At 60.1% G+C, this 22,836-nt stretch overlaps 1 long non-coding RNA gene across 2 annotated transcripts in view; it reads right to left on the reverse strand.

Annotated features, from left to right (window-relative positions):
• Window positions 1-11,279: 11,279 nt before the first annotated feature.
• The window catches only part of LOC147377143 (uncharacterized), a 29,402-nt gene continuing 17,845 nt past the window's right edge, over window positions 11,280-22,836 (reverse strand). The window contains exons 2-3 of one of the 2 annotated variants that reach the window (XR_015136052.1): window positions 12,235-12,295; window positions 11,280-11,991 (exon numbers count right to left, since the gene is read on the reverse strand). This is a non-coding gene — a long non-coding RNA (uncharacterized LOC147377143). Of the gene's footprint in view, window positions 11,992-12,234; window positions 12,310-22,836 lie in introns of those variants that run through there. The other variant, XR_015136051.1, reaches the window with a different exon arrangement.

The following is a 22,836-nucleotide window of genomic DNA, read 5'->3' on the forward strand; positions in this document are numbered from 1 at the left end:
TGCTGGTCGACCCGGTCCGGCCACCGCAGAGCCCGGCCCCGGAGCGCCGCGACGATCACCCTCCTCAGAAACCTAGAGAACCAATCTCCGGCGACAGCAGGACGTCCCTAGGCCTCGGCGCCACCGGGACTGTCGCCGCCAGCATAGCCGGTGTCTGAGAGCTCTGCCTCGGGCCCGGCGGCTGAGTCACAACCCTCCTGAAGGGCTCGCCGAAGCTCCGGAGGGGGAGGGACAATATACAAGCGGCCGCCAGGTGGCTCCCGACAACCGGCTCGAACGTCCCGAGGACGGGTCGCTGTCGCCGGCCGCCGGGGACGCCGCAGCGCCGGCCGCCCAAACGCCCGAGCTCGGCCCGGAGCCTCCGCCGCCGAGCGACGCGACGCGACGCGACGCGACCCCGGCCGCAGAGGAAGGGAGAGGAGCCGGGAGATCTCTCCCCTGGAGGCTGCCACGAAAGAGCCGCGATCCCCCCCCCCCCCCCCCCCCCCCCCGCCACGCGATTCCAGGGTGGTGGGGGGACATTCCACGGAGACGCGGGCGGGCGGCGGGGGCTCGGGGCGGGGTGGGCGGAGAGAGGGGGCACCAGTGACATCCCAGGAACCCCCGGCCCCCGGCCCCCCGAAAGAGGGGGGCGGGAGGGAGGGAGGGAGAAAAGGAGGGAAGGAGGGAGGGAGGGAGGGAGGGAGGGAGGGAGGGACCGGCAAAGCGAAACCAGGCAAGCGCTGCTGGGAGAACAAAGCCGGACTTTCGAAAGCAGACACGGACACAGACACACAAGCCTAGGAGTAAGAAAGGAAAAGAAGGAGACACTCGGACCCCCAAGAAGAGAAAACAAAACTCAACCTGGGTAGAGACACCGTGACAAAGTCCAGAGACGACACACACAAGCATGCGCGGGTGGGTGGGGAAAGTGCACTAGAGGTCAGGAGAACATGGATTTCAACACCACTGGCCACAAACAGCGGAAAGGCGGACGGCCTGGGAGGTCTGGGGTGGCAGGGCTGCGGGGGGTGGGGGGTGGGGGGTTGGGGGGTTGCGGGGAGGGTGTGGGGGGGTGGTATTGAGGGGCGTGCTGGTGAGGAGGACGGAGTCCATAGGGATCCACTAAATAAACCCCGGGTCCCGTGACAACAGCCACCTCAATGAATACATAACTTTTTCACGTAGCTCAGAAACGAAATGAGACAAAACCACCAGGCAGGAAAGTCAACTCGTGGAACTGTCCTGGCAGCTTAAAAGTCAGAGAGAGAGAGGAGAGGGAGAGGGAGAGGGAGAGGGAGAGGGAGAGGGAGAGGGAGAGGGAGAGGGAGAGGGAGAGGGAGAGGGAGAACGCATACACATGTGCGTATACACGTGTACATATGTATACGCACACGTCATCGCGTCTATATATACGTGCACGCAGGCGTATAAACACACACGTACGAAGGGCATGCTCACGTACACGCACGTGTCTGTGTGCGCACGTGTATGCCTAGGCGTTTCTAGTGTGCGTGTATGCTTGCGTGTATATACGCAGAGGCATCTATACACATACGTACACGGATAGACACAGGCGTGAACACACATGCTCACATGTGCAGAGACGTCGGGATACATAGGCACACACACACACATACACGCGGACGTGTCAACGCATCTAGATGCACGTATAGTGTGTATACGTGTGATGTCTGCGCACAGGTGTGGATGCACGTCTATGCGTACCCGTACGTGGATGCTTGCATAGACACACATATCTGCGTGTGTATGTGCACACGTGTATGTACACACGTATACATACGTACGGACGCATACGCAGACGTCTACAGAGAGCGTATGTACGTCCACACAGACGCACGCGAGAATCTGTGCCTACATACACACGTGTGTATGTATACGTAGACGTGCACGCATGTACGTATGTACAGGTGCCCGTGTGCATCTAGAGTGCCTATACACAGATCGATGTGCATAGATGCACACACATGTATACGCATACGCAAACGCGCGTGTGTATACGTACATGTACATGTGCATCAGTGTATGTGTGCATGTATACCCATGTGTCTGCGTGGATGTCTACGTGCGCGCGTGTGTGGTGTGTGTATCTATGGGTGTACATTCGTACATATATATACTCACAGACACACACGTACATACCCGGGCGGAAACACACATCCGTGTGTGTGTGTGTGTGTGTGTGTGTGTGTGTGTGTGTGTCTGTCTGTCTGTCTGTCTGTCTGTCTGTCCGGGGAAAGCACAAGCATATTGCAAAAGGGGCTTTTCTGTCCAACACCGATCAAGGCGTCAGACACCTCAACCTCCAAAAGGGAAACAACCCCCGATGAGCGAAGTGGGCAGGAGGCCCGAACAGACCCCTTCCTTCCAAAGAAAGGTGGAACAGGCAGACACCCAGAAGCACAAGGTAGAACACACATCCACGGCAGGGCTGGGCTGGGCTGGGCTGGGCTGAGCTGGGGCTCCTGGGGGTGGGGGCGGGCTCACGGAAGCACCCCACCCCGGGGCGTTTCCCTGGACAATGATCCTTCTCATTCGGAGGGGAAAGGCCCAGGAGCCGGGAATCGCAATCACGACAGCAAGTTCGAACCATCAGAGGACAGTGGCTCCTGATGGATCGAACGCGTTTTTTCTGCAGCTGAGAAAACTGTGGGCGGACTCAGAGAGATCAGATCTCATCCCCTGGCGCCTCACAGACAGAGAAACCACATCCCTAGGGAAAAGAGTCCTGCGATGTACACTCCCCCAAAGATTCCCCCATTCGACCCAACCCAGCAACTCCACAGGGTGCCCACGGAGGGAAGGGACAAAGAAGATACGGATGTGTGCATGTGTGGGATCGACCCCTATACCTAGGTCGACTTCCGTACACACATCATGATAGAACTCTGTCTGTGTGCCTATGCCTGGATCTATTCACGTGCACGCGTGCTCACGCGCATGCAGACAGACACACACACACACAGAGGAATGGGACTCAACCACCAGAAGGGAATGAAATCTCACAGTCTGCAGGAACCTGGAGAGACCTTTAGAGGGTATTATGCTACATGAAATACCTCAGATCAGTCGTTTCCATGCAGAACCTACCAAACCATACACGGTGAACAGAACAGAACCAAACAGAAACAGGCTCAGACATACTACAAAGGAACACACCGGGGCGGGGGGGGGGGGGGGGGGGCGGGGGGGGGCGGGGGTGAGGAGAGAGTGAGTGAGTGCCCCTGGCGAGGGAGACAGACGAAGTGGTGCAACCTTCCACTTATGAAATACATGAGTCACGGGCACGTCATCACACCAAATGTCATTTGCCGTGACACCAGGTGGTGACGGACAGTCACTAACTAGATGTATCCTGGTGATGGCTGTGTCATGTGCTACACTAAAACATCGTCTGTACAGCTGAAAATTAAAGGGGGGAACGACCCCCCCCCCCCAAAGAAAAAGGAAAGGAAGAAGGAAGGAAGGAAGGAAGGAAGGAAGGAAAGAAGGCAAAAGTAAACGTTGGCAGTCAGTTAGACGTCCGTTTGAGAAGAGTGGGACTTGTGTGTGTGTGTGTGGGGGGGGGGGGGGAGAAACTAGGGTGAGGAGGAGGAGGAGGAGGAGGAGCAGGAGGAGGAGAAAGAAAAGGACCCGATTGCCTTGAGGGGGAGGAGGAGATGAAAGATCCCAAGAGTGGACAGGACGGTCAGGTGAGTGCCATAGGGAAAGGAAACGAAGCCAAGCAACCGAACACACTCCCAACGGTGGTTTTGTTCAGTCCAAGATCAAGATGGGGACAGCACGGTGTCCTCCAGCACACAGCGACACACAGGCCGCACTCGGCAGGGGGAGTTGGGGATAACCCTGAACGCCGAAGCGGACAAAAGAAGCCGTCACGTTCATCCATGGCTGAAAAGTACCATGGTCCCACGACATTCCAAACTCCTCTCAAACCATTGAAAGACTCTCTCCCTCACTCGCCGTTCAAAATGTAGAGAACAGGAAAGGAGCGAAACGATGGTGGGTGGCTGGCTGGCTGGCTGGATTTCCGTGATGGTGTGATTAGGGAACACATGGACAGAAAAGCATCCGATTCACTTGTGTAAAGAATCTCTCTTGCCTTCTCGGCCTGGTGTCTTTCCTCTGTCTGGATGATTCCCCTCCCCCACCCCACCCCCCCCCACTCCCAGCTTGAAGATCAGCCTCCAAAACGAAGCCCTTTGTGCTCTCCAGGTCCCGCCGCCACGATCTCTTTGGAGCGCCCTTCCGAAGGGGAACGTTTTCATCCACGTCATCGCCCTGAGACAGCTTCAGCCTGTCCCTCCCCCCCCCACCCCCCCCCACTCCACCCCAAGCCCCCCGCCCACCCCCCCCCCTCTCTCCCTCCTGCTCCTCTTCCCCCTCCTCTGAACTGTCGAGCTCCCCTCGCGCTGGCCTCTCACCCCACACGGTGGCAGTGTTGGCCTAGGTATGCTCAGGTGTCTCCTAACCGCATCCGAGTGGACTTGCACTGTTTCTCAGCTGCGTCGTTCAGGGACCATGTTTTTCCTGGCCTTTTCCGCGGGTGGGGGGAGACCCGGACGGGCCGGGGCCAGGCGGGGTGGGGGAGCCTGCGTGTGGGGGGAAGGGTGGGGGCAGAGAGGAGGAGGAGGAGGAGGAGGAGGAACAGGAACACAGCTCCCCAGCGCCAGTGTGTGCCTGCGGCCTGGAAAAGAGATCACGCACCAGGCTGGCTCCGAAAAGGGGATCGATCGGTCAGGAGACCGGGCACGTTTGTGCTTCGCAGAGTCCCTGCAGATCGGACAGGCAGTGGCAAGTGTGGGGCTTCCCACACTTAGAACTGTTCACCCATCGTGGACACAGGCGTCTGGCACACCGGGGGTTAGGCTCTCGGTGCGATCGATGTCCACAAGCCGTAGCCACTGAAACGTGTGCACCCTGGAGCCGCCGCCGCCGTGCAGAGGGAGATCTCATCCGGCTCCGCGGGTCCTTCCCGTGAGTAGGCCGGGATCTCAGGAAGCACAGACATCCAGAGCATTGAGTGAACCTGACCGTCACGCTTTCCGAGTCCAAGTGAACCAGAAGGGAGGGTCCCTCACGTGTGGGTTTGTCTCTCCATCGGAGGCATCCTCTCTTGGAGCCGATTAGGGTGCCGCGGGCCCCGTGGAGCAGAGAGGACAGAGAGTTCCCTTCGGTCCCCTGCTCCTCCCACGGGCGCGCACGGGCACGCTCCCCAACGGTCCTAGGAACATCCTGCCCCAGAGGAGCGTGCCGGCCGGCCACAGCCCACCTACAACGGAGGCGTCCGTGTCCGTCCGTGTCCGTCATCCTCGTCCAGAGTCCCCCGTCTGCCTGCCCTCGCCTTCACGCCTGGCACTGTCCGTCCATTCTGTAGGTTCATATCGAACCTGCCCGGAGCCCGGCGGCATCTTCCCGGATCAGGAATCGATCGAAAACACCCTGTCCCCTGCCTCATCGGCAGGTGGATTCTTCACCACTGGACCACCAGGCAGGGAAGTCCCTTCACAGCCTTCTAAACTCATCTACCCCGAAACAGTCCACGTCGTCCTCCAACTCATTGGACCATCACGACTGAAATGAAGGAAAATATGTGCGTTCGAGAATGTCTTCACTCCTCAGTGCTTCTTGCTTTAGAACCACCAAGGCATCTCTCTCTCTCTCTCTCTCTCTCTCTCTCTCTCTCTCTCTCTCTCTCTCACACACACACACACACACACACACACACACACGAACAGAGGTGGGCTCATAGTCCAAAAGAAACCAACGTTTGTGTGTATCCATCCCACTTGCTGTGGCTGTCGTGCCGTCGCTCATCAAAGAAGCTGATCTGATACGGAATCCGATGTCTTCTTCTCTAGGACACGTCGAGAGGCAGCAAGCGTGCCGGTGTGTGAGCACCGAAGGTCAACCCGGCATGATGGAGCCCGGCCAGGTGTGTGCTCAGAGGCCCACCTAGATTCGAACTCCAGTTCCCGGAGGGGAGCGGTGGGAACAGGAGTGTGGACTGCGAGTCCAATCCTCACCTTACAAAAAGGCAAAATCATCCCCTTCCTCCCTTATCGGCGTCTGCACGGCTCCTCCTGGACTCAGGGATCCCATCGAAAGGACGTCCAGGTTGTGTCCTTCTCCCTGGCCCGATCGTTTCGAACCTCTCCAAGAAAAAGCGGTGACGTCAAGAGATCCGTCTTGAGTTCGGGACTGGGGCTTCCCCGGGGGCCCCGTGGTCAACGATCCCGTGCCCATGCAGGAGACGTGGGTTTCGCCCCCGGTCCGGGAAGAGCCCACACGCTACCCATACGCCTCGGTGATGGAGTCTGTGCTCCAGATCCTGGCCGCTGCGAGTGTTGAGCCCACACCCAGCAGCCACTGAAGCCCACGTGCCCCGGCGCCCCTGCCCCCCAAGAGGAACCACAGCCACGAGAAGCCCAGACACACGACCGTAGAGCGACCCCCTCTCTCCACAGAGAGAGAACAGCTTGCACGGCCACGAAGACACACAGAGCACGCCCCCACAGACATCAAATACGTCCAATGATCGTCGAGCGAGACGGCCTGCCTGAGATCGGACGCGAGCGGCCAATACCTAGTCCCGTCACTCGGGAAGCTCCCCGAATCTTCTGTCGATACACATAAAGAAACCCTAGCTCACTGTGCCATGGGCAGCGCGGGGAGCTCTCCGTACAGTGCTGAGAGCACCGTGGAGACGTGACCCGTGGGCACCGTGAGCGTGACTGTTCTCACGAAGTCCCTCACAGTCCGGGCCCTGGAGATCGGCCCACGCGGGCCTGCAGGCGATGGTCGGCCATCCCTCTCGGCTCCCTGCGCGCTCACGGGTCCAGGTGTGCCGTGCCCCCAGCATCCGCTCGCATCTTCTCGGCCTGTCTCCCCCGTGCCGCTCCACTGACTTGGAATCCTTCTCCCCTCTCGTCTCGTCTGACACGTTTTCTTTCCTGTTCGACCATGTCTGGCTCCCCGGGCACCACTTCCCGTCGTTCTTCTCGTCTCACCGCCCTCGTCTCGTGGAAATCATTCTCTGGGTCTCCGCTCTGTTCCCTAAGGACTCTGTCATCCCTCCACTCATCTGGGGATCGACTGGCACCTAGGCAACCCCGGTCCGTGACAACCGTGGTTCCGTGTCTATCGAATGACATGCCGACCGCAGGGGGCTCGTGGACGCGTACGAGCCGTGGAAAGCTGGCACCGGGGAATCATCCCGAGGACACACCCTCCGGTTCCACGGTGCTCACGGGAGCGTTTGGGTCGTCGTCGTCGTCGTCGTCGTCGCCGTATTCCCTAAGACGTACGCAGTCGCGTGGATTCAAACGGCGTCTATTGGGAAAGCACGGATCGCTCCCCGGATCACCGGAGAAGGCCACGGCAACCCACTCCAGTCCTCTCGCCTGGAAACTCCCATGGGCGGAGGAGCCCGGTAGGCCACGGTCCACGGGGTCGGGAAGAGTCGAACACGACCGAGCGACTTCCCTTTCCCTTTTCCCTTCCACGCATCGGAGAAGGCCGTGGCAACCCACTCCAGTGTTCTCGCCTGGAGAATCCCAGGGACAGGGGGGGAGCCTGGCGGGCTGCCGGCTGTGGGGTCGCACAGAGTCGGACACGACGGAAGCGACTTAGCGGCAGCCGCAGCAGCAGCAACCGGATCACCTCAGAAGGACTTAGACACGAGTCTCGGTGGAGAGAGGATGGATCCTGCCAACCATCTCACTTCTGGGTAGACCTCGAAAGAAAATAAAACCTGAAACTCGCAGAGAGAGGCCTGCACCCCCAGGTCCATCGCAGCATCCATTCACAAGAGTCAAGATGGGGACCCAGCCCAAGTGTCCATCAAGGGAAGACTAGATCAAGAAGATACACGATCCAGGTAGAGATCGATCGATAGGGAGATCTAGGTGTCCCAGGTAGCCCCAGGAATGAACACAGTCTTACATCGTGATCGCATGGATGGGACTTAGGGAGTGATGCCCAATGAAGAAGTCAGGTAGAGAAAGAAAAAGAGTTTCTCCTGTCACTGACATGCCATGCAAGGCCACCTAAAACAATGAAAACGATCATCACAGAGCGGCCGGGGGAGGGAGACATGGGAAGATGCCGATGTAACGGCGGGCGGGGGGGGGAACTTCACGGATAAGGTACATATATACTGTCTATGTCACAAAGAGCACGGTGATTCTAAAGAATAGTATTGGTATTATCGTCGTCTCATATTCGGAGAAGGCAACGGCACCCCACTCCAGTCCTCTTGCCCGGAAAATCCCGTGGACGGAGGAGCCCGGTAGGAGCCCGGTAGGCCGCAGTCCACGTTGTCGCACAGAGTCGGACACGACGGAGCGACTTCCCTTCCCGTTTTCCCTTTCACGCCTTGGAGAAGGACATGGCAACCCACCGCAGTGTTCTTGCCTGGAGAACCCCAGGGACGGGGGTGCCCGGCGGGCTACCGTCTACGGGGTCGCACAGATTCGGACACGACGGAAGCGACGCAGCAGCAGCAGCAGCAGCAGCAGCAGCAGCAGCAGCATTATCCTATTCGAAAGTCGCCATGACCGTGGACATGACGCATTCACTTCCCGTACAATGGAAGAAGGACACGGCAACCCACTCCAGTAGTCTTGCCTGGAAAATTCCATGGACGGAGGAGCCTGGTAGGCTACAGTCCGTGGGGTCGCAAAGAGTCCAGCACGACTGAGTGACTTCACTTTCTTTCGCATACAGTCATGGCATGTATGGGTTGTGGTCAAGCCATGAGCTACCGCTTGGGTGGTCATGAATGATTCTTTTGCAACAGACAGGTGCATCAAGTCACCATTCTGTACACGTTAGAACAGAGGATGTTGTATGTCCTTAACGAAGAACATTCTATTTCAATACACCGGGACATGACACACATAACATCACCTAGTTTTATTATCTTTCAATGAATGGTCAGTATTGGCTGCACGCCAAAAAAAAAAAAAAAAAAAAAAAAGGAAAGAAAGAAAAAAGAAAAGAAAGCTTTATTGTGTGTGGGGGTGGGGTGGGGGGTGGGGGGGGGGGAGGGTCTTAGATATTGCCATGCAGGGACACAGATTTCAATAAAACCCAGGGAATGTTCCACAGGAAAGAGTCAGGGGCCTAGAAAGCTGAACCTCGTGAGGTTGTCAAGCCAGCTGAGAGCAATTAGGATTTGCTGTCATGCAACAAGGGACATGTTTCTTCTTCCAGGGTAGACGGTCACAAGGTATTTAGGGAAAGGGGAGGGTGTGAGAGGTATCTTGAATTTCGGGAACACTGTTTCCTTAGATGATCTGGAGGCCTCTGGGACCCAGTCAGTGCTCCAAGTGGACATTCCATCCAGACTGAGACACACGGACCTCTTCCTCGATGGCCTCCCCTCTCTATTTGGGGGAGCTCTCTCGGCCACGCTGATTCCACTTGGATGTGTCTTTCCCACGTCACACCCTTTGGCATTCAAAGATATCCTTCCATCGTTTTCTAAAGAGACCCGGTGTATGTATCTTTGGAGCGATGATGAGCATCAGACACGATCCCTCTCCGTGGCGCGGTTTCGGGCACGACACACCAAGACGGGGACACATACATTCCACGTCCCTCTCGGCCATCGAGAGAGGCCGTGTACGGCACGTGATGCCACGGGACCGGTGAGGTCCTCGGGTTCAGCCCTCCCTCGACTTGGCTGTGGTCTTTGGTTTTGTTCTGTTCCGTGTGTGCTTTCTGACCCACGTGATCTCTCCGGATAGGGCACCCCATCCAAGCTCAAACCCATCGAGTCTGTGTGACTCCTATTCACGCATCAGGTGGGGATATCGACGCCCTCCACGTGGATCCATCACAATCGCCGTTCTGGGTTCAGGAGGATCCTGTTGTGTGTTCTGGGCGCGCTACGTGCTGTCCGTGTGAACTGTGGAATGAGGTTCGTGACATTGAACAGGAGACAGGGATCAAGACCATCCCCATGGAAAAGAAATGCCACAAAGCAAAATGGCTGTCTGGGGAGGCCTGACACATAGCTGTGAGGAGAAGAGAAGCGAAAACAGAGGAGAAAAGGAAAGATACACACATCTGAATGCAGAGTTCCAAAGAATAGCAAGAAGAGATAAGAAAGCCTTCTTCAGCGATCAATGCAAAGACATAGAGGAAAAGCACAGAATGGGATAGACTAGGGATCTCTTCCAGAAACTCAGAGATACCAAAGGAACATTTCATGCAAAGATGGGCTCGATACAGGACAGAAATGGTATGGACCCAACAGAAGCAGAAGATATTCAGAAGAGATGGCAAGAATACACAGAAGACCCTTACAAAAACGATCTTCACGACCCAGATAATCACGATGGTGTGATCCCTGACCTAGAGCCAGACATCCTGGAATGTGAAGTCAAGTGGGCCTTAGAAAGCATCACTACGAACAAAGCTAGTGGAGGTGATGGAATGCCAGTGGAGCTCTTCCAAATCCTGAAAGATGATGCGGTGAAAGTGCTGCACTCAATATGCCAGCACATTTGGAAAACTCAGCAGTGGCCACAGGACTGGAAAAGGTCCGTTTTCATTCCGATCCCAAAGAAAGGCAATGCCAAAGAATGCTCACACGACCGCACACTTGCACTCATCTCACACGCTAGTAGAGTCATGCTCAAAATTCTCCAAGCCAGGCTTCAGCAATATGTGCACCGTGAACTTCCTGATGTGCAAGCTGGTTTTCGAAAAGGCAGAGGAACCAGAGATCCGATTGCCAACCTCCGCTGGATCATGGAAAAAGCAAGAGAGTTCCAGAAAAGCATCTATTTCTGCTTTCTTGACTATGCCAAAGCCTTTGACGGTGTGGATCACAGTAAACTGTGGAAAATTCTGGAAGAGATGGGAATACCAGACCACCTGACCTGCCTCTTGAGAAATCTGTACGCAGGTCAGGAAGCAACAGTTCGAACTGGACATGGAACCACAGACTGGTTCCAAATAGGAAAAGGAGCTCGTCAAGGCTGTCTATCGTCACCCTGTGTATTTAACTTATACGCAGAGAACATCATGAGAAACGCTGGACTGGAAGACACACACGCTGGAACCAAGATTGCCGGGAGAACTATCAATCACCTCGGATGTGCAGATGACACCACCCTCATGGCAGAAAGTGAAGAGGAACTCAAGAGCCTCTTGATGACAGTGAAAGAGGAGAGTGAAAAAGTGGGCTTAAAGCTCCACATTCAGAAAACGAAGATCACGGCATCCGGTCCCATCACTTCATGGGAAATAGATGGGGAACCAGTGGACACGGTGTCAGACTTTATTTTTCTGGGCTCCAAAATCACTGCAGATGGTGACTGCAGCCATGAACTTAAAAGACGCTTACTCCTTGGAAGGAAAGTGATGACCCACCTAGATAGCATATTCCAAAGCAGAGACATTCCTTTGCCAACAAAGGTTCGTCCAGTCAAGGCTACGGTTTTTCCTGTGGTCATGTATGGATGTGAGCGTTGGACCGCGAAGAAGGCTGAGCGCCGAAAGAATGGATGCTTTTGAGAGAATGGTGGTGTTGGAGAAGACTCCTGAGGGTCCCTTGGACCGCAAGGAGATCCAACCAGTCCATTCTGAAGGCGACCAACCCAGGGATTTCTTCGGAAGGACTGATGCGAAAGCTGAGACTCCAGTCCTTTGGCCACCTCATGCGAAGAGTTGACTCATTGGAAAAGACTCTGATGCTGGGAGGGATTGGGGGCAGGAGGAGAAGGGGACGACAGAGGAGGAGATGGCTGGATGGCATCACTGACTCCATGGACGTGAGTCTCAGTGAACTCCGGGAGTTGGTGATGGACAGGGAGGCCTGGCGTGCCGCGCTTCATGGGGTCGCCAAGAGTCGGACACGACTGAGCGACTGATCTGATCTGATCTGATCTGATGTGCTGTCCGTGATCTCACGTGCCTTTCGGGCATGGGTGATGGAGACGGACACCAAGCGGCAGGGCGGCCATCTGGCATCTCGGCCTAGAGCGGTTTCACAAGTGACATCTCAGAACCGGGGCTGAGACAGCCATCCCTCCCCGGGCCCCCCTCGGTGGCCGGGATGGGGGTGGGGTGGGGGAGTGTGAGGTTAGGGAGACGGGAGTGGGGGGGCTGGGCTAAGGGTCGGGGTCGGGGGGGGGGGGGGGGGCGGCGCGCGAGGCGAGGGGACCGTCCCAGTCCCCCTGAGAAGTGAAGGCAGGTTCCGTCCCCCTGAGAACTTCCTGCCTTCAGGCGTGTGAGAGGCGTAGGTTTCTCTCCAATCCACGGCCACGCATCATTTTCCGCCCTGTTCAAAAACACAGACAAAAAACGTATTTGTTTATCTCGGCTTGTTTTCTGGCCGAGGCCAAAGACCTCTTCAAGCGTGTCCAAAGGGTCTGACAGGATGGGAGGGTGCAGGTCAATCCATGTGTCAAGAGATCCAGAGAACCTGTCACAACTGTGACTCGGGCGTTTTTCAGAAACAGGCCCATCTGGATGTATTCCCTGGACAGGAGTCACCCCAGAAGTTTCCTTGAAGGGATCGAGTTGCAGGAGTCGGGGTCGTGGCCCCGCCGCCGCCGCCGCCGCCGCCGCCGCCGCCGCCAAAGGGCCCCCTCAGCCCGGCAGGCCGGCAGGCCGGCAGGCCGGCAGGCCAGCAGGCCCTGCAGGCAGGGGCTATTGTCTGTGGGCCCCACCCCCACCTTCCCCCACCCTCCCCCTGCAGGGCCTCGCCGGATAGCTTCATTCAAATGCAGAAAGCTTTCCAGTCAAGTCAGAGCCTCTGACTTCGCCTCGAGCTTCTCTCTATTGAATGGTGATCCGCCCCACCCAGCCATTCCATGTCTCCACCTTGAGACGGCCCCTTCGGCACCGCGCGGAGGAAGGGGGCTGGGGGGTGGGGAGGGAGGCCGAGGGACAGATTCGCCTCGTGTCAGGCCAAAGGAGTCTCCTCCTTTTGGTAACCCAGGAAACCCCGCTCACGCGTGTGAGGATCACGGACGTGCGTGGAAACAGCCACCGTCCCTTGACATCTTCCCCTCCGTGGGAGGAGGTTTTCCTCCCTGCCTGCCTTCAGAGGGACAGAAAAGGAGGGAGGGGCAGAGCGTTCCTCTGGCGCTGGCCGGCTCTTAAGTCACTTGACTCCAAAACACTCCACAGGGCACGGAGGTTCACGTGCAGTGGGGTGGGGTGGGGTGGGGTGGGGTGGGGACGGCGGCCTACTCCGGACCCCACCAGTTTTCCCTCCTCTTGACACTTGCCTGGAACCCATGAAAAGCTGAGCTGGTGACTGTGTGTGTGAGTGCGTGCATGTACGCGTGTACATGAGAGACGGCGCGTGTGCGTGTGCGTGTGCGTGTGCGTGTGCGTGTGCGTGTGCATGGACGTGAGAGAAAAAGAAAGGAAAAAAAAAAAAAAAAATCCAGAAGGAAGGAAGGAAGGAAGGAAGGAGGGAAGGAGGAGGGAGGGACGAAATAGGTTAGTTCGTAGGGGCCTCCGTGTCATGGCAAGAGTTTCTGAGCACAGATCCTCCGTTCAGGGAAACAGTGATCGTATCTCCTCTCAGGAGGCCGTGATGTCGATGGACGGGTGCGGGAAAGCAGGCCTGGGGTGCAAGCCATCAGGTTTTTTGTGTGTGTGTGTGTGTTTTTTCCCTCAGAGGCACTTGTAGGGAAACCAAGGAAACACACAGGTTCATCCCTGGAGCGGATTCGAGAAACCAGTCGGCAGAGGGAGAGGCAGTCTAGGAGGTTGATTTTTAGACGTCAGGGTCGGGCCCTGGAGCGGGTTGCCATGTCCTTCTCCAGGAGGCCTTCCTGGCCCGGGGATGGAACCCGGGTCTCCTGCATCGCAGGCAGACTCTTGACCGTGTGAGCCACCAGGGAAGCTCCGTCAGAAACATTCACCAAGTCCTCTAGCTTCCATCCGCAGGGCTTCAGGCACAGGGCCTTTTGAGTTCTCCGTCAGAAGGGCAAGAGAACATGGGACGTTGGTCCCTCCCCCCCGAGAGAGGGTTGTTTGATAACGGAGGCAGCTCGGAACACTTCAGGCTCCAGTCCCCCTCTCGGGTGAAGAACCACACGCAAAGCAACACACACACACACACACACACACATATAGGACACGACTCTCCTATCCGGAAGTGTGTACCCCCGTTTCACGGAAACATCCTCTGGGCCCCTAAGGAACGTGTGGCAATCACTCTGGCCAAGGAGATAAGAATCCTCCACGGAGAGTTTCTGAAGTCTGGAAGGACCAGGTCGAGAGAAAAAGAGAGACGATTCCCTTCTGCTGAGAGGGGTGCTGTATGAAGCGACCAAGGGGATGTCCATCTTTCCAAATTCCCATTTTAAACCTCGTGTCCTTTTCGGTCCTTTGTTTTTCCCTTTGTATCTGGAAAGCAACAGGTGGAACGGTAGGTCCTTTCATTATTTTCTTTCTTTCTTTCTCTCTTTCTTTCTTTCTTTCTTTTTCCTGCCTGCCTGCCTGCCTGCCTGCCCGCCCGCCCGTCCCTCCATCTGTCTTCTCTCTGTCTCTCTCGCTTTTCACTCAGGTTAGGGAATTAAAAAAAAAAAAAAGAGGACTCTGTATTTCTGCAGGTCAGGAAGCAACAGTGAAAACTAGACGTAGAACCCAACAGGCTGGTTCCAAATAAGGGAAAGGAGTCCATCAAGGCTGTCTATCGTCACCCTGCTTATTGAATGTACACGCTGAGTACACATCATGAGGAGCGCTGGGCTGGATGAAGCACAAGCTGGAATGAAGATGGCCGGGAGACATATCCATCCCCTCAGATATGCACACGACAGCACCCTCACGGCAGAAATGAAGCCCAGGGTGGGTTTCCAAAGTCGTGTTCGTTTCAGGTGTTCAGTCTTTTCCCTTGGAGAGGTTCATGCAACATCATACGTCTACTTTCCCGTGCTGGCATAGTATATAGTAGGTGCTTGTGGATTCTTTGGATGTACAGTTTATGTGTCCATGTGCAACCAGCCCTCCTAAGTGGACCGTCCTGCCCTTCCTCCCCCCGCCCCAGCCCCCCCCCCCCCCCCATCCTCTTTTCCTCAAGAAGTCAGGCATCCACTTCAGCCTCCTGTTCCTCAGTTCATCCAACCCCATGGAGGAAGTCATTCCTCCAGTTTTTCCATCGGTTCTCTACACCTCGCCTGATGGTGGCGGGTGACTGGAAGACTGACAGTTCTGAAGAACTTTGCAAGAGCTTTGGGTGAAGCGTGTCCATCAGTAAAGACCATGGAAGGTATGCCCCACGTGGCAAACACCATTGCTTTGAGTTGTGGTCGGTTTGCCTGGCTTCAGTGAGGGACGGAAGGGAGGCTTCCACCTTCCACAGAGAAAGCTATCCCTAGCGTACCAAGGACGTTTGACAACCCCCCGCCACCCCAGGTTACAGGCGCGACAGGTCAGACTGTAGCAATCATCATGTCCAGGGTGTATTTACAACAGGCAGACTCATCTTAAAGGCACTCTGTCCTGTGAAGGTGGAGGGAGGGGAGCGAGAGGCAGAGGGACGACGACAGAGGAAGGAAGGAGAAAAAGAGGGGACAGGAACACACAGAGTGGGGCGGGGTGGGGGGGGGTGAGGCATGTGTGGCGTGTCTGTGACATGCCCAGGTGGTGTTGCGTGGGTGGAGAGTGTGCGGCCCTGTGTGTGTGTGTGTGTGTGTGTGTGTGTGTATGGGGGGGGAGGGGGTAGGTGTGTGGTGTGAGTGTGTTGTGTATAGCTGCCACGGGGGGCCGTGTGGGCGGCATGGGTGTGTGCGTGTGGCGTCCGCCTGTGGGTGCGGGGGCAGAGACAGAGGCCGAGAGACACAGCCAGGCAAAGGACAACGCAGTGTGTGTGTTGGGGGGGCGGGGAGGGGGTGGTGGGGGTGGGTGGTGTGTGGCCGGTGTGAAGGGCCCTGCGTGTGTGTGGGCGGGCTGTGTGTGTGGTGTGGGCGGCATGGGTGTGTGCGTGTGGCGTGCGCCTGTGGATGCGGGTCTGGGGGGGCGGGGTCAGAGACAGAGGCCAAGAGACACAGCCAGGCAAAGGACAACAAAGTGTGTGTGTGGGGGGGGGGGGGGGGGCGGGGCGGGGCCGGGGGGGGGGAGGTGTGTGTGTGTGTGGCCAGGTGGGGGGGAGGTGTGTGTGGTGTGGGGGTGGCGGGGCGGGGTGTGAGAGTGTGTGTGTGTGTGTGCGCGCGCGCGTGCGTGTGGGCATGCATGTGGTGTGTGGGCAGAGGCAGAGCGTCACATCCAGGCATAGGACAACGCTGTGTGTGTGTGTGTGTGTGTGTGTGCGCGCGCGTGGGCGTGCGTATGTGTGTGGTGTGGGCCGGGTGTCTGTGTGTTGGGGGCGGGGGGGGGAGGCGAGGCAGTGTGTGGCGTTGTGGCATGCTCAGGTGGTAGTGCGTGGGTGGTGTGTGTGGCCGTGTGAGTGTTTTGGGGTGGGGGGGGAGGTTGGTGTGTGGTGTGGGTTTGTTGTGTATAGGTGCCACGAGGGCGCGTGTGGGCCGCATGGGTGTGTGCGTGTGGGGTGCGCCTGTGGGTGCGGGGCGGCAGAGACAGAGGCCGAGAGAGACAGCCAGGCAAAGGACAACGCTGTGTGTGTGTGGGTGGGTGTGTGGGTGTGGTGTGAAGGGCCCTGCGTGTGGGCGGGGTGTGTGTGTGTGGTGTGGGCGGCATGGGTGTGTGTGTGTGGCGTGCACCTGTGGGTGCAGGGGCAGAGACAGAGGCCGAGAGACACAGCCAGGCAAAGGACAACAAAGTGTGTGTGGGGGGGCGGGGGGCGGGGCGGGGGAGGTGTGTGTGGTGTGGGGTGGCGGGGCGGGGTGTGAGAGTGTGTGTGTGTGTGCGCGCGCGCGCGTGCGTGTGGGCATGCATGTGGTGTGTGGGCAGAGGCAGAGCGTCACATCCAGGCATAGGACAACGCTGTGTGTGTGTGTGTGTGTGTGTGTGTGTGTGTGTGTGTGCGTGTGCGCGCGCGTGGGCGTGCGTATGTGTGTGGTGTGGGCCGGGTGTCTGTGTGTTGGGGGGGGGGGGGGCGAGGCAGTGTGTGGCGTTGTGGCATGCTCAGGTGGTAGTGCGTGGGTGGTGTGTGTGGCCGTGTGAGTGTTTTGGGGTGGGGGGGGGGGTTGGTGTGTGGTGTGGGTTTGTTGTGTATAGGTGCCACGAGGGCGCGTGTGGGCCGCATGGGTGTGTGCGTGTGGGGTGCGCCTGTGGGTGCGGGGCGGCAGAGACAGAGGCCGAGAGAGACAGCCAGGCAAAGGACAACGCTGTGTGTGTGTGGGTGGGTGTGTGGGTGTGGTGTGAAGGGCCCTGCGTGTGGGCGGGGTGTGTGTGTGTGGTGTGGGCGGCATGGGTGTGTGTGTGTGGCGTGCACCTGTGGGTGCAGGGGCAGAGACAGAGGCCGAGAGACACAGCCAGGCAAAGGACAACAAAGTGTGTGTGGGGGGGCGGGGGGCGGGGCGGGGGAGGTGTGTGTGGTGTGGGGTGGCGGGGCGGGGTGTGAGAGTGTGTGTGTGTGTGCGCGCGCGCGCGTGCGTGTGGGCATGCATGTGGTGTGTGGGCAGAGGCAGAGCGTCACATCCAGGCATAGGACAACGCTGTGTGTGTGTGTGTGTGTGTGTGTGTGTGTGTGTGTGTGCGTGTGCGCGCGCGTGGGCGTGCGTATGTGTGTGGTGTGGGCCGGGTGTCTGTGTGTTGGGGGGGGGGGGGGGCGAGGCAGTGTGTGGCGTTGTGGCATGCTCAGGTGGTAGTGCGTGGGTGGTGTGTGTGGCCGTGTGAGTGTTTTGGGGTGGGGGGGGGGGTTGGTGTGTGGTGTGGGTTTGTTGTGTATAGGTGCCACGAGGGCGCGTGTGGGCCGCATGGGTGTGTGCGTGTGGGGTGCGCCTGTGGGTGCGGGGCGGCAGAGACAGAGGCCGAGAGAGACAGCCAGGCAAAGGACAACGCTGTGTGTGTGTGGGTGGGTGTGTGGGTGTGGTGTGAAGGGCCCTGCGTGTGGGCGGGGTGTGTGTGTGTGGTGTGGGCGGCATGGGTGTGTGTGTGTGGCGTGCACCTGTGGGTGCAGGGGCAGAGACAGAGGCCGAGAGACACAGCCAGGCAAAGGACAACAAAGTGTGTGTGGGGGGGCGGGGGGCGGGGCGGGGGAGGTGTGTGTGGTGTGGGGTGGCGGGGCGGGGTGTGAGAGTGTGTGTGTGTGTGTGCGCGCGCGCGCGTGCGTGTGGGCATGCATGTGGTGTGTGGGCAGAGGCAGAGCGTCACAGCCAGGCAAAGGACAATGCAGTGTGTGTGTGTGTGTGGTGTGTAGGGCCCTGCGTGTGTGTGGTGGGGGAGAGGGTGTGCGTGTGGGGGGCGGGGTGTTTATGGGCTGTGTGTGTGTGTGGGGGGGGGGATGCGTGTGTGCACGCCGTGTGGGGGTGGGGGGTGTGTGGGTGTGGGGGGGTGTGTGTGTGTATGGGGGGAGGGGGTAGGTGTGTGGTGTGAGTGTGTTGTGTATAGCTGCCACGGGGGGCCGTGTGGGCGGCATGGGTGTGTGCGTGTGGCGTCCGCCTGTGGGTGCGGGGGCAGAGACAGAGGCCGAGAGACACAGCCAGGCAAAGGACAACGCAGTGTGTGTGTTGGGGGGGGCGGGGAGGGGGTGGTGGGGGTGGGTGGTGTGTGGCCGATGTGTAGGGCCGTGCGTGTGGGTGGGTGGGGGGGGGGGGGGGCGGGGGGGAATGCATGTGGTGTGTGGGCAGAGAGGCAGAGCGTCACAGCCAGGCAAAGGACAACGCTCTGTGTGTGTGTGTGGGTGGGTGGGTGTGGTGTGAAGGGCCCTGCGTGTGTGTGTGTGTGTGGGGGGGTGTGTGTGTGGTGTGGGCGGCATGGGTGGGTGCGGGGGCAGAGACAGAGGCCGAGAGACACAGCCAGGCAAAGGACAACGCAGTGTGTGTGTGTGTGTGTGTGTGTGTGTGTGTGTGTGTGTGTGGTGTGGGGGGCGGGGGTGTGCGTGTGGGGGGCGGGGTGTTTATGGGCTGTGTGGGGAGGGGGGATGCGTGTGTGCACGCCGTGTGGGGGTGGGGGGGTGTGTGGGGGTGTGTGTGTGTGTGTGTGGTGTGTGCCTGCAGGTGGTGCGGGCAGAGACAGAGAGACGCAGCCAGGCGCCAAGGAGGACGCAGTGTGTGTGTGTGTGGGTATGCACGTGGGGGGTGTGGTGTGCGGGCGGGCGGAGACAGAGAAACGTGCATGGATGGATATCCCGCATCATTCGCTTGTGTTTCCTGAGCGCGTTCATCACCTCCGCGATCCAGACCACTCCCGTCCGTGACAGGTGACTCTGCCACCACCAGCCCGCACTTGGTCTTTTGGCAGGCAGACGGGGGTGTTCTGAGCTGGCGGCGGGGGGCGAGGGGCGCGACTTGCTGTCCCCAAGCCAGCTTTGAATCCTCGCGCTCTGCCCCTGAACCTGACTGGAGCAAGTGGATCCGCGTGCTCTGTCGTTTGAAATCCTTGGCGGGAGACGGAAAAGCCCCCACATGCCAAGGGGGAGACAAGGCCCCAAAGAAGGAAGTCAGCTCCCTTGGGTTCAAAATAGCTGTCCTCCAAAATGGATCAAGTTTCCCCACACGAGATTTCCAATCCAAACCTAAAAAAGCCCAAGGGGGCTAAACCCATCCCGCCCCGTTGACCTGTGGCCCAAGGTGCCCCTCCCCCCACAGCCTCCTTCCACAGCCCCAGGGCATTCAAGAGTTCGCCGGCCCCGCCTGCCTGCTCCATCCGTGGTCCTCCCGCCCCCCCTGCAGGACCCTCTAAAAAAAGCGACCGACAGGCAGGTGGCGCCCGACAACCAACCCGCTGTCCGGAGAGCTGGCCGCAGCCTAGAAGCTCCGAGGGAGACCAGCAGGGACTCGTTGCCAAGACGGGGCCCATCCTAGGGCGCAGTTTCTCCGCTCAGTCAGCGACGCGGACAGGAAAAGAGGACACGCCGACACTTCTCGAGGACGTCCCTGGGCGAGGTACGACGGACGCGGGGAGCGGGGACAGGCGGGGGGGAGGGGAAGGATTCTCGACAACCCCACCCACGGGGCAGCGGAACGCACTCCCATGCGAGAGGGACCTCAGGCCAACGTCAGGCGGCGCGACCTCCCGCCCCGAAAAATAACTCGCCATCTTCCCCGCTCCTGTCACCACTCCTTGGGTGTGCCAGGAGAAACCCCTTTTGTGACCCCGTCCCCGTCCCCGTCCCCGTCCCCGTCCCCGTCCCCGTCCCCGTCCCCGTCCCCGTCCCCAAACTCTTTCAGCAAAAACAACGTTCAGCATGACAAATAAAGACCTTCACGTTAGAAATGCGCACTCGTATTGTGGCGATGAAACAAAAGGCAAAAGCACACACTCATCACACACATAACCTCAACCAACCAGCTCGATTCATCTGGAAAGAAAATGCAAACGTCAGAGAGCGGGTCCATCTGGCGGCTCAGCCCGCCGGGGCCAACTCGAGCCCGTAAGACCACATCGATCCGAGAGCTGACCAGGAAGAGGCCAAGTGCCGCCGGGCCGGCTGGTCGACCGGGCTCGGCCGCCCTCCGGAGGCCAAGTGCCGACGGGCCGGCTGGTCGACCGGGCCGGCCCGCCCTCCGGAGGCCAAGTGCCGCCGGGCCGGCTGGTCGACCGGGCTCGGCCGCCCTCCGGAGGCCAAGTGCCGCCGGGCCGGCTGGTCGACCGGGCTCGGCCGCCCTCCGGAGGCCAAGTGCCGCCGGGCCGGCTGGTCGACCGGGCCGGCCCGCCCTCCGGAGGCCAAGTGCCGACGGGCCGGCTGGTCGACCGGGCTCGGCCGCCCTCCGGAGGCCAAGTGCCGACGGGCCGGCTGGTCGACCGGGCTCGGCCGCCCTCCGGAGGCCAAGTGCCGCCGGGCCGGCTGGTCGACCGGGCCGGCCCGCCCTCCGGAGGCCAAGTGCCGACGGGCCGGCTGGTCGACCCGACCCTCCGGGGGAGAAAGGGAGAGCGCAAGGGCCACGCCGACGCCCGCGTGCCCTCCTCCCTCCCCCCACCGCCCGAGGCAGAGGGAAGGGGGACACGCGCGCGGACGCGCGTGACAGCGGCGACAGGCGCGCGCCGCCGGCCCCCCGGCCCCGCGCGTCCCCCCCGGGAAAGGGGGACGGCGTGGCCGCCCTGCGACGCCCCCGGACCCTCGCCCGCGCCACGCCTCTCCCCCGCCCCCCGTCCCGGCCCGCGGGCGTGGGCCCGCGGCGGGGAAGCGGAGGAGGGCGCGGCGCCCCGAGGCCGGGAGGCGCCGCCAGGGGCGCCCCCCCCTTCTCCCTCGCGAGCCTCCGCCCCGCCCCGCGGAGGACGGCGGCGTCCCCGCGACCGCCCGAGGGGACCCCGCCGAGGCCGGGGCCGGGGACACACCGCCGCCCGCCCGCGGAGAGGCGGGGCCCGCGGAGGGAAAAGAGCGAGGGGGGCGGTGGCACGGACCACCACCGCCGCCGCCGCCGCCGCCGCCGCCCCGGGCCGGGCCCGTGCCGCCGGCCGGCCCGGAGCGACAAACCCTTGTGTCGAGGGCTGACTTTCAATAGATCGCAGCGAGGGAGCTGCTCTGCTACGTACGAAACCCCGACCCAGAAGCAGGTCGTCTACGAATGGTTTAGCACCAGGCGCCCCACGAACGTGCGGTGCGTGACGGGCGAGGGGGCGGCCGCCTTTCCGGCCGCGCCCCGTGTCCCGGGACGAAGGGCTCTCCGCACCGGACCCCGGTCCCGACGCGCGGCGGGGCGCGCCGCGCCGCGCCCCGGGGGACGCGGGCGACGGCCCGCCGGCGGGGACGGCGGGGGACCGGCTATCCGAGGCCAACCGAGGCTCCCGCGGCGCTGCCGTATCGTTCCGCCTGGGCGGGATTCTGACTTAGAGGCGTTCAGTCATAATCCCACAGATGGTGTGTGTGGCCGTGTGAGTGTTTTGGGGTGGGGGGGGGGGTTGGTGTGTGGTGTGGGTTTGTTGTGTATAGGTGCCACGAGGGCGCGTGTGGGCCGCATGGGTGTGTGCGTGTGGGGTGCGCCTGTGGGTGCGGGGCGGCAGAGACAGAGGCCGAGAGAGACAGCCAGGCAAAGGACAACGCTGTGTGTGTGTGGGTGGGTGTGTGGGTGTGGTGTGAAGGGCCCTGCGTGTGGGCGGGGTGTGTGTGTGTGGTGTGGGCGGCATGGGTGTGTGTGTGTGGCGTGCACCTGTGGGTGCAGGGGCAGAGACAGAGGCCGAGAGACACAGCCAGGCAAAGGACAACAAAGTGTGTGTGGGGGGGCGGGGGGCGGGGCGGGGGAGGTGTGTGTGGTGTGGGGTGGCGGGGCGGGGTGTGAGAGTGTGTGTGTGTGTGTGCGCGCGCGCGCGTGCGTGTGGGCATGCATGTGGTGTGTGGGCAGAGGCAGAGCGTCACAGCCAGGCAAAGGACAATGCAGTGTGTGTGTGTGTGTGGTGTGTAGGGCCCTGCGTGTGTGTGGTGGGGGAGAGGGTGTGCGTGTGGGGGGCGGGGTGTTTATGGGCTGTGTGTGTGTGTGGGGGGGGGGATGCGTGTGTGCACGCCGTGTGGGGGTGGGGGGTGTGTGGGTGTGGGGGGGTGTGTGTGTGTATGGGGGGAGGGGGTAGGTGTGTGGTGTGAGTGTGTTGTGTATAGCTGCCACGGGGGGCCGTGTGGGCGGCATGGGTGTGTGCGTGTGGCGTCCGCCTGTGGGTGCGGGGGCAGAGACAGAGGCCGAGAGACACAGCCAGGCAAAGGACAACGCAGTGTGTGTGTTGGGGGGGGCGGGGAGGGGGTGGTGGGGGTGGGTGGTGTGTGGCCGATGTGTAGGGCCGTGCGTGTGGGTGGGTGGGGGGGGGGGG

The sequence above is a fragment of the Bos grunniens genome, chromosome 2 (assembly GCF_055505025.1).
Source record: "Bos grunniens cultivar Pamir isolate PY7600 chromosome 2, Bosgru_T2T1.0, whole genome shotgun sequence".
NCBI lineage: Eukaryota > Metazoa > Chordata > Mammalia > Artiodactyla > Bovidae > Bos > Bos grunniens.